Genomic DNA, 10,141 nt, shown 5'->3' with positions numbered 1-10,141 from the left:
CTAAAGTATTCACGTTGATCCAACATTTCTCCCATTACCAAATTGAATGGGGGTTTCTCTGGATTATCAAAGTAGTACACAATATCTGTCACATAATGAGCATCGAGGGTTTCAGGAGGATCCTCATCTCCATGAGTAGCAAGTACACCTAATTTTTTTTGGTATTTCGTGTTCCATATCCATAACTAAAGATAAAGAACACCTAAGAACACCAAATAAAAATTACTTAGTGATAAAGCAAACAAGCACACACGAGAAAATTCACCCCACGCTATTGCTCCCCAAAAATGGCGCCAGAAAAAGGTCTTGATAACCCACAAGTATAGGGGATCGCAACAGTTTTAGATAAGTAAGAGTGTCCAACCCAACGAGGAGCTAAAGGCAGAACAAATATTCCCTCAAGTTCTATCGACCACCGATACAACTCTACGCACACTTGATGTTCTCTTTACCTAGAACAAGTATGAAACTAGAAGTACTTTCTAGGTGCCTTTGGATAGGTTTGCAAGATAATAAAGATTACGTAAATAAAAAGTAGGGTCTGTTTAGGTAAAGACACAACTAAGTTAGTTTCAGTAAAGAGCTTTCTGTTACGAGAAAGTTATTTGTCCCTAGGCAATCGATAACTAGACCGGTAATCATTATTGCAATTTTAAATGAGGAAGAGGCATAAGCTAACATACTTTCTCTACTTGGATCATATGCAGTTATGATTGGAACTCTAGCAAGCATCCGCAACTACTAAAGATCATTAAGGTAAAACCAAACCATTGCATTAAAGCATCAAGTCCTCTTTATCCCATACGCAACAACCCCCTTACTCGGGTTTGTGTTTCCGTCACTCATACAACCCACTATAAGCGAATCATGAACGTATTGCAACACCCTACATTGGGGATCTCTCACGCTTGCGCGACACGGAGAGCACCATAGGACAACACCAATAATAAAACATGCAACTCAAACCAATCTTGATCATCAACTAGCCCATAAGACAAAACGGATCTACTCAAACATCATAGGATAGCCATACATCATTGGGAAATAATATATAGCGTTGAGCACCATGTTTAAGTAGAGATTACAGCAGGAAAGAGAGAGGTTACACCGCTGCATAGAGGTGGGAAGAGTTGCTGATGATGGCGGTGAAGTTGTTGGTGAAGATTGCGGTGATGATGATGGCCACGGCAGCGTTCCGGCGCCACCAGAAGAGAAGGGGAGAGGGGGCCCCTTCGTCTTCTTCTTCCTTGACCTCCTCCCTAGATGGGAGAAGGGTTTCCCCTCTGGTCCTTGGCCTCCATGGCATGGGAGGGGCGAGAGCCCCTCCGAGATTGGATCTGTCACTCTGTCTCTCTCTGTTTCCGTGTTCTCAGATTCTACCCTCTCACCGTTTCTTATATTCCCGGAGATCTGTAACTCCGATTGGGTTGAAACTTTAACACGATCTCTAGCCAGATATTAGCTTTCTTGCGGTGAAAGAAGGGCATCAACCGGCTTATGGGGTGACCACGAGGGTCAGGGGAGCACCCAAGGGGTGGGGCGCTCCCCCCTGACTCGTGCCTCCCTCGGGCACCGTCTCGCGTGGATTTTTCTTCCCAAAAATCATATATATCCCAGAAAAATGTCTGTCAGTTTTTATCCCATTCGGACTCCGTTTGATATGGATATTCTGCGAAATAAAAAACATGCAACAAACAGGAACTGGCACTGGGCACTAGATCAATATGTTAGTCCCAAAAATAATATAAAAAGTTGCCAAAAGTATATGAAAGTTGTGGAATATTGGCATGGAACAATCAAAAATTATACATACGATGAAGAGGTATCAGCATGTTATATTGTGCAATGTGGTGCTCAGTTAACATTTGGTTCATTTGTTGTGGTGTTTAGTTAACTTCTTGGTTCAATTCTGCAATGTGATGTTCAATTGTTGTGGCTGCATTCTGTTATTGTATACCATGTGAGGAATAAATCGAATTCGGCTGCACTTAATACATGAGAAACATATACAAGTGCTATATTTCCTAGTTCTTAATCATGCTTGGTTTGGATAAATGGGTTTTCCGTGTGGCTTGAATTAATCTGATGAATCTGCAATGTGCTTATTTATCATCAATATATTTTACTGATAGCACGCGAACCCTTACTTAACCTGATTACTAACTACCTTATATGTGTTGAAGGGAAACAATGGGAAGAACTGAGGTTTACAAGATGGTACTAACTATTATACATTGCCTTTTTGTATTCCTTTGCCCCATTTCCAATATAGACAAGATATTTATGCACATCCTTGTTTTCAGGCTTCACTGATGATTACCTCTCAAACCACCTCTGTGGTCAGGAGGCGAGGAAAGTTTTCAAACAACACCCACGGTTCAATATTGAAGTGTTCCTGAAGAGGTCGAAGGATGGACGGTCAATCATCCAGAGGCACTGGCCTAAAGTTGCAAAGACCTTCAACTTGAATGAAGGCTCAATATTCGCCTTCCGCTTTAGCAGTTTTCCAGATGAGACGCATCTCTCTATGTACCGTCTATGATGCTAATTTCGAAAGGTTCTAGATGTTGCATGTGAAACTTGCTGCTAGTGCAGTTGTGTAATGGGGTAGCTAAGTGCTGAAGCTATATCATGTTGTACTCTGATGTATTTCAATTATGAAATCCTGCTTCCTTAATATGGAAATGGAATATATTATGTGCTTAATATGAATGTCAATTAGATTAGTAAATGAATTATTAAGAATAAGGAAATTAGCCTGCTAATTGGCCAAGTAGCTTGCTAATTGGGTTTTCCTGTTGCAAATGGTTAATGAGAAAACACCGTGGGCGATGACCTCAGGCAACGCACACAGTTTCTAGGAATAAACCATGTTGGATCAATGAACAATCACACACGACATTCTTTCTAAAACTATTTGCGTTAGGCCACCTTGCGCAAACGTTTTCCTTGTAGCGACTATGTGAGATGTATATATGAACAGAAAAGTTTAGCGAGGACTGACTGTGTGGGATGTACTTGCGACCAGAAACAATTTCGCCGTATAATTGTATTCTTTTAGCACTATTGTACGTATTTCCATATTTGAGCGCTCGCCGCTCGCACACGACCTCATTTGGCCGAGCGTGTGTGTGCCAGGAGGGCATATTCCCGATAGTTTGTGGGTCGTGTGGGAAGGACCCCCCTATCGCCCGCACTCACTTGGCGACGGTTCTGAATGACGTCGCGGAAAGGGGTTAAAAACCGTTTGTTTAGGACCGATGCGTACCATTGCAAGGTAAGTGCAAAGAATGACTTAAACATAGAAGACAACCTGAAATGGGCCAGAAAGATGTAGCTAGTAACTGACGATTTGTAGTCCGAAGTGCCGCATCTCCTTTTTGGAAACTATGATCCTTCTTGTGAGATCTTTCGGTATGGAAGGTGCCAGCACCAAAACTTGTGCCAAACTTTACCAATTTTTTCCCATGCAATCATGAGAGCATGCGACAGCGACACAATGATTTTCGTTATTTTTCGGACTCTATATGGATTTCCTGAAATTAAAATACCAACAAGACCTACGCCTCTGGCCGCACCCTGCGGCCGAACTGTTTGAAGTTTTTCCTAGTTCTCGCACAATGAATGAAAACTCGCAAAGTGACACACAAATTATCTTTTTAACACACACGTGTAGTTGTGACTAATATATACATGCAGAGGAGATCTCTTTTTTTGTGCATATTCATAGTTTGAGATTGCTAGCGAGGCCTACCGCCTGGTAAAATGTACTAGAAAACCAAACCATAGGGTACAATCGTGATTACTTACCGTGGAAAAAAATTGGAGGCGAAACGATGAACTCATGTTTTCATTCGAACAAAAATATGAGGTTAGGTAATGTAAATGTTTTCAAAGAGCACATGGTTCACTCACGAAAGCCGTGTGTCCACTAAACCGTGGCCGATGCCCCCCCTCTACGACGCGCACGATCTGAGTCGTGCATTCTGATTGGCCAGAACCGAAATGCCACGGATCGTACGTCTGCACCATTGGATTCTCTTTGTCCGAACGGCGATCCTCATCCCTTTAGACATCACATGTAAATGTTTTCAAATAGCCCCTCCCAAAAAAGTGTTTTCAAATAGCACACGGTTCATACACGAAAGCCGTGTGCCCACCAAACCGTGGCCGATGCCCCCCTTTCTTGCGCGCATGATCTGAGTCGTGCGTTCTGATTGGCCCGAACCCAAACCCCACAGATCGTACATCTGCAATGTTGGATGCTCCAAGATTGAACGACAATCCTCATCCCTTTCGACAGGAAATGCGGTCCAGCTAGGAATTGATTTATATGCCAAATGCACGGTAAATGCCAACAAATGTCTTACATATAGCACATGAGACCTGAATTGCGCTAGAAAATCAAACCCGTGGTATAATTGTGATTGCTTTACATGGAAAAAAATTAGACGCAAAACGACGAACTCACGTATTCATTTCAAAATTAGTACGTATTCATTTAAAACAAAATTATTATGTTTGTGCACACGAGCGCTTAGAGGCAACCGTTTGCATAGGCCTTTCCGCGCGCGAGGCGACCGGGGATATTTTTCACCCTTTTGACCTAGGCCGCCAACACCCCCCACCATCCGCCCGCGGTTCACTCAACTAGTCCACATAATCTCCATCGCTAGCTCCTCCCTCCCCCAGATCCACAGCAGAACCCTCTCCTGCGCCGCCATGCTCACACCGACCGTGTGCCCGCTCTTCGGCGTCAAGCCTACCTCCAATGTCGTTCCCAACACATAGCGGCCCATGCCTCGCCGTCTTCATTTGCTCGCCAGCCACCCTTGAGCATATTGATGCAGTAACCCTCGCCTCTCCCATGGTTCGGCCGGGTTTGCATTAAGAAGCCTGTTAGTTACTGCTCTCCATCGCGGTGAGGCATATTTCCTCGCAGTCCCTCTTCCAATTTTGTTCTGTATGTTCCCAAATTGGCTAGAAAATAACGGAGAGCGTATATATGTTCATTATCTACCTTCCTGACTATATATAAGTTGTATTTGTTCCAATAAGTTACTACCTATTTATAGATCGCGGGTGCCCATGTCACACAAACTTAACAAATTAGCCGTACATGTTCTAAATTATTGCATGTCATGTTTAGAAAGCTTGATACCAAGTTGTTAGTTTTATGCTTATCCTCCTTTCCTGAGTTTCGCATGTGTTCTCTATAGATGTCGAGTAGCAGCGACAACACTCATGTTTCAGGCGATGTATCTTCATCTGATTCGGACAACCCTCTATGGGTATGCTGACAACATTTCTCAGATTTCAACATAATTTGTAAGTTCATGGCTTTCTTAATATGTAGCAATCACTGGATATTGGTATTCATTGTTCCAAACAAGAACACTCAGGATCTGACACATCTTCAGCAATTCATGGATAGGTATTGAATTCTATGATGTTGAAATTAATTTGCATTCATATCTCGTTTAACAATTGATGTTGTCAAAATTCATCATCATTTGCAGTGTGCTCGGATTGTGGAAAACTAAACTAGGGAACCTGTTCAAGAGGGAACTACCTCTGCAACACGAGATCGTTTCTCCGGTAACACACCAAAATCCGTTATTTTCGGAAAATTTATCCAACAGTCTGCAAATACCTTTCCTTAAGTTAGTCACATGTTCAAGCTTCTAAATAAACCTCTTTCTATTTTTTCCAAAGAAAAAACTAATACATCTAACACTGGTTAGGTTGTTCCTAACATGACAAATACATGACTAATTATGTACAAAAAATTTCAGTGTCCTCAGCAAGAAGCAGGGACCAACCTTTGTGGATACTATGTTTGCACACACATGATCTCCATCTGCAAATCTGCTGATACTTGTGACGATCCTCACGAATTAGTACTTGTAAGTCTATCTTAATTAATATCTTCTACTCCACTCATATGGCACATTCTGATCTTAAAAATACTGCATCTCATCTTAAAACCGAGGACCCCTGAACCGCTCCCGGCTGGTGAATTGCTGATGGTTCAGAGATTTATCAGCGACTTCTTCCTAGATCACTACATAAATCCCACTAGTGATAATGAAGATTTCAGCATGCCTTTTCCTGAACACATTGAGTAAGAGTTAGCCGCTAAACATAGAATGCATGGATCCATTGTTTTCGATCTGATGAGGTCTTCGTATATCATACACTATGATTAATTATGTAATGCATATATGTTTGAACAAATCATTGGAATTTATCTACCATTTGTTCAATTGCAATTGTTGTGAAATCTGATGAATGTTCTTCCCGTGGACACTATTTGTTCATTTGAATATTGTGGCGAATTTGCTTTTTGCGTGCCGATTCAAAATGAGATATTTTTGTTTATTTGTTCAATTGAATGTTGTGGTGAATTTGCTTTTTGCGTGCCGATTCAAAATGTGATATTTTTGTTTATTTGTTCAATTGAATATTGTGGCGAATTTGCTTTTTGCATGCCAATTGAAAATGGGATATTTTTGTTTTAACCTGGTAATTTCTCCGCACACGGTTCAACTAAATGAGTGTGTGCGATCCACATCAAAAAGCATACATCAATCGTAGCGAAACTGTCGGTGATACACAGCAGATCACAAACGATTTGCAGCGCTACTACATGTGCATAGGGTCTTCGGAACCATTTTTGATATCGCGTTATTGCACATGAGAACTCGGAGTAAACCGTGCCCAATGTAAAATACAATCCCAGTCATAATTTTTTCAGGAAACGTGTGGGATCCCAAACGAAAAGCACACGTCACTCTTGTGGCAACCGTCGGTGATACCCAACAAATCACAAACGGTGTGCAACACTTGTATGTGTGTGAAGGGGCTCCTGAACCGTTTGTGATAGAACATTATCGCAGAATGTAAATGTTGGCAAACATATGTGATGGAGTCTTGCATGGCAGACGGGTTACGCAGAAAACTCGCGTGCGATGGGGCACAACTCGCACACAGTTCATATGTTGGCCCGTGTGCCTTACATACTATTTCCCAAACGGTTCATTACAACAGACCGTATGGTTTGTGCGTCATTAGAAACGTTTAATCACCGATACCACACATGTGAAAGAATTTAGTGTGTGCTGCATCTCACACGATTACATTTTGGAAGGCCTCTGGATCACTGCTCCATATCCCCGACGATTTCTGGGTCGTGTGGGAAGGACAACCTGTCACCTACACTCACTTGGTGACGGTCCCAAATGCCGTCGTAGAAAGGGGTTAAAAATCTTTAGCATCGACGCGTACTAGTGCTAGTAAAACTCGAGACAGTGCCCAGAGAAATTATGCTACGACTGAAAAAGAATTTTAGCAGTTGTTTTTGCTTGTGATGAGTTCAGATCTTATATTGTTGATTCCAAAGTAACTGTTCACACTGATCATGCTGCTATTAAATATCTTATGGAAAATAAAGATGCTAAGCCTAGACTTATTAGATGGGTTCTCTTATTAAAAGAATTTGATTTGCATATTGTTGATAGAAAGGGAGCTGAGAACTCCGTTGCAGACAACTTGTCTAGGTTAGAAAATGTTCTTGACGACCCACTGCGTATTGATGATAGCTTTCCTGATGAGCAATTAGTTGTCATAAATGCTTCTCGCAATACTCCATGGTATGCTGATTATGCTAATTACATTGTTGCTAAATTTATACCACCTAATTTCACATACCAGCAAAAGAAAAAAGTTTTTCTATGATTTAAGACATTACTTTTCGGATGACCCACACCTTTATAAAGAAGGACTAGATGGTGTTATTAGATGTTGTGTACCTGAGCATGAACAGGAACAGATCCTACGCAAGTGCCACTCCAAGTCTTACAGAGGACACCATGCTGGAGATAGAACTACACACAAGTTATTACAATCCGTTTTTTTTGCCTACTCTCTTCAAGGATTCTCGTAAGTTTGTCTTGTCTTGTGATGAATGCCAGAGAATTGGAAATATTAGTAGACGTCAGGAAATGCCTATGAATTATTCACTTGTTATTGAACCATTTGATGTTTGGGGCTTTGATTATATGGGACCTTTTCCTTCCTCTAACGGGTATACACATATTTTAGTTGCTGTTGATTATGTTACTAAGTGGGTAGAAGCTATTCCAACTAGTAGTGTTAATCATAACACGTCTATTAATATGATTAAATGAGTTATTTTTTTGAGGTTTGGAGTCCCTGGATATTTAATGACTGATGGTGGTTCACATTTTATTCATGGTGCTTCCCATAAAATGCTTGCTAAATATGATGTAACCATAGCATCTCCATATCATCCACAATCTAGTGTTAAAGTAGAATTGAGCAATAGAGAGATTAAATTGGTTTTGCAAAAGACAATTAATAGATCTAGAAAGAATTGGTCTAAGAAACTTGATGATGCATTATGGGATTATAGAACTGCTTATAAAAATCCTATGGGTATGTCTCCTTATAAAATGGTTTATGGAAAAGCATGTCAATTACCTCTTGAACTAGAACATAAGGCATATTGGGCAATCAAAGAGCTCGAGTGTGATTCTACACTTGCCGGTGATAAGAGGTTATTTGACATTAGCTTGCTTGATGAATGGAGAACCCCAAGCCTATGAGACTGCCAAGTTGTTTAAAAAAAGGTAAAAAGATGGCATGGCAAGAGGATACAAAAGCATGAGTTTAATGTAGGCAATCATGTTTTGCTATACAACTCCCATTTAAGATTTTTTGCAGGAAATCTTCTCTCTAAATGGGAAGGTCCTTCCATTATTGATGAGGTCTATTATTCCGGTGCCATCAAGATCAACAACATAGAAGGCTCAAATCCGAAGGTGGTAAACGTTCAAAGAATGAAACATTATATCTCAGGTACTCCCATAAATGTTGAGACCAATATTATTAATACCATAACACCGGAGGAGTACATAAGGGATACTTTCCAGAACGTTTTAGACTCTGAAAACAAATATGTATGTGGTACAGTAAGTAAACTGACTCCAAAACGTTTCTAACAACAATTTTTCTCCATTTTGGAATATTTAAAAACTTAGGAAAATTAGAAGTAGTCCGAAAGATGCACGAGGAGACCACAAGGGTGGAGGGCGTGCCGTTGCCTTATGGCCACCTCGTGTGCCCTCCAAACTCCTTTTTCTTGCACAATACTTCTTTTGGTAGGTAAAAGTTCAATATATAATATCCCGAAGGTTTTGACTACCGTACCATGACAATATCTCTTGTTTTTGTTTTGAGCAGTTTCTGCAGCAGATTTAGAGCAAGATGTCTTCGCAAGAGTCAATCACGGAGAGTCGTATATCTCACCCGACACCAGGCCCAAGAGCATACATCGAAGCTGTCCACTTCGTGCAATCAACGGAGGAAGAGATGGAGGCTGACTTGAAAAGGGTGGATAACATGGAGGAGGATCAAGAAGTTACCTCTCGTCTTCAAACTAGATTCATGCTGGAGGAAATTCATAGCTTAGCGATAACAAATTCGGTCATTCCTCCCAATGCTAGATTTGTCTCCTATGAAAATATGAAAAAGAGTGTTGCTTTTTCTCCCACAGCTATGAAACATCCATGGGAGAATCACAGGTAAACTTCGTAAGGAAGTAATGGATCTTGAGCAGCAAAATAATAGGCTCAAGGAAGAGAATCACATCCTAAGGGGCATCATCGCCAAGAATATCACATCACCTCCTCCGAAGAAAGAGACATGGGTATGGGCACTTCCCTTGGTAACTGCCAAGCTTGGGGGAGGTTCCCCGGTATCGTATCACCATCACACCTTTACCTTTATCGTTTTTCTTAGTTCGATCCTTTTGGTTATATCTTGATTTAGTAGAATAAAGTTTTAGTATGATCTATTTTTGAGTTTTGTTTTGATCTCTATATATGTAATCATGTCCTTGAGTTATATATATAATAAAGAGTAGTTTTGAGTTGAGGGATTTTCTTTCTTGCTATGATCTTGAGGGAAATAAAGAAACACAAAGAACAAAAAGAAATAAAAAGATCATATATTGATCTTATGGAGAGTGATAGTCCATTTTGCAACATGTTTTCTTACTGTTATTTATGATGTTTTTATCCATAATAATCCTTTTTGGAGTAATCCATTTTCGCTCATA

The sequence above is a fragment of the Triticum dicoccoides genome, chromosome 6A (genome assembly GCF_002162155.2).
Source record: "Triticum dicoccoides isolate Atlit2015 ecotype Zavitan chromosome 6A, WEW_v2.0, whole genome shotgun sequence".
Classification (NCBI taxonomy): domain Eukaryota; kingdom Viridiplantae; phylum Streptophyta; class Magnoliopsida; order Poales; family Poaceae; genus Triticum; species Triticum dicoccoides.
This window is presented reverse-complemented; position numbering follows the sequence as displayed.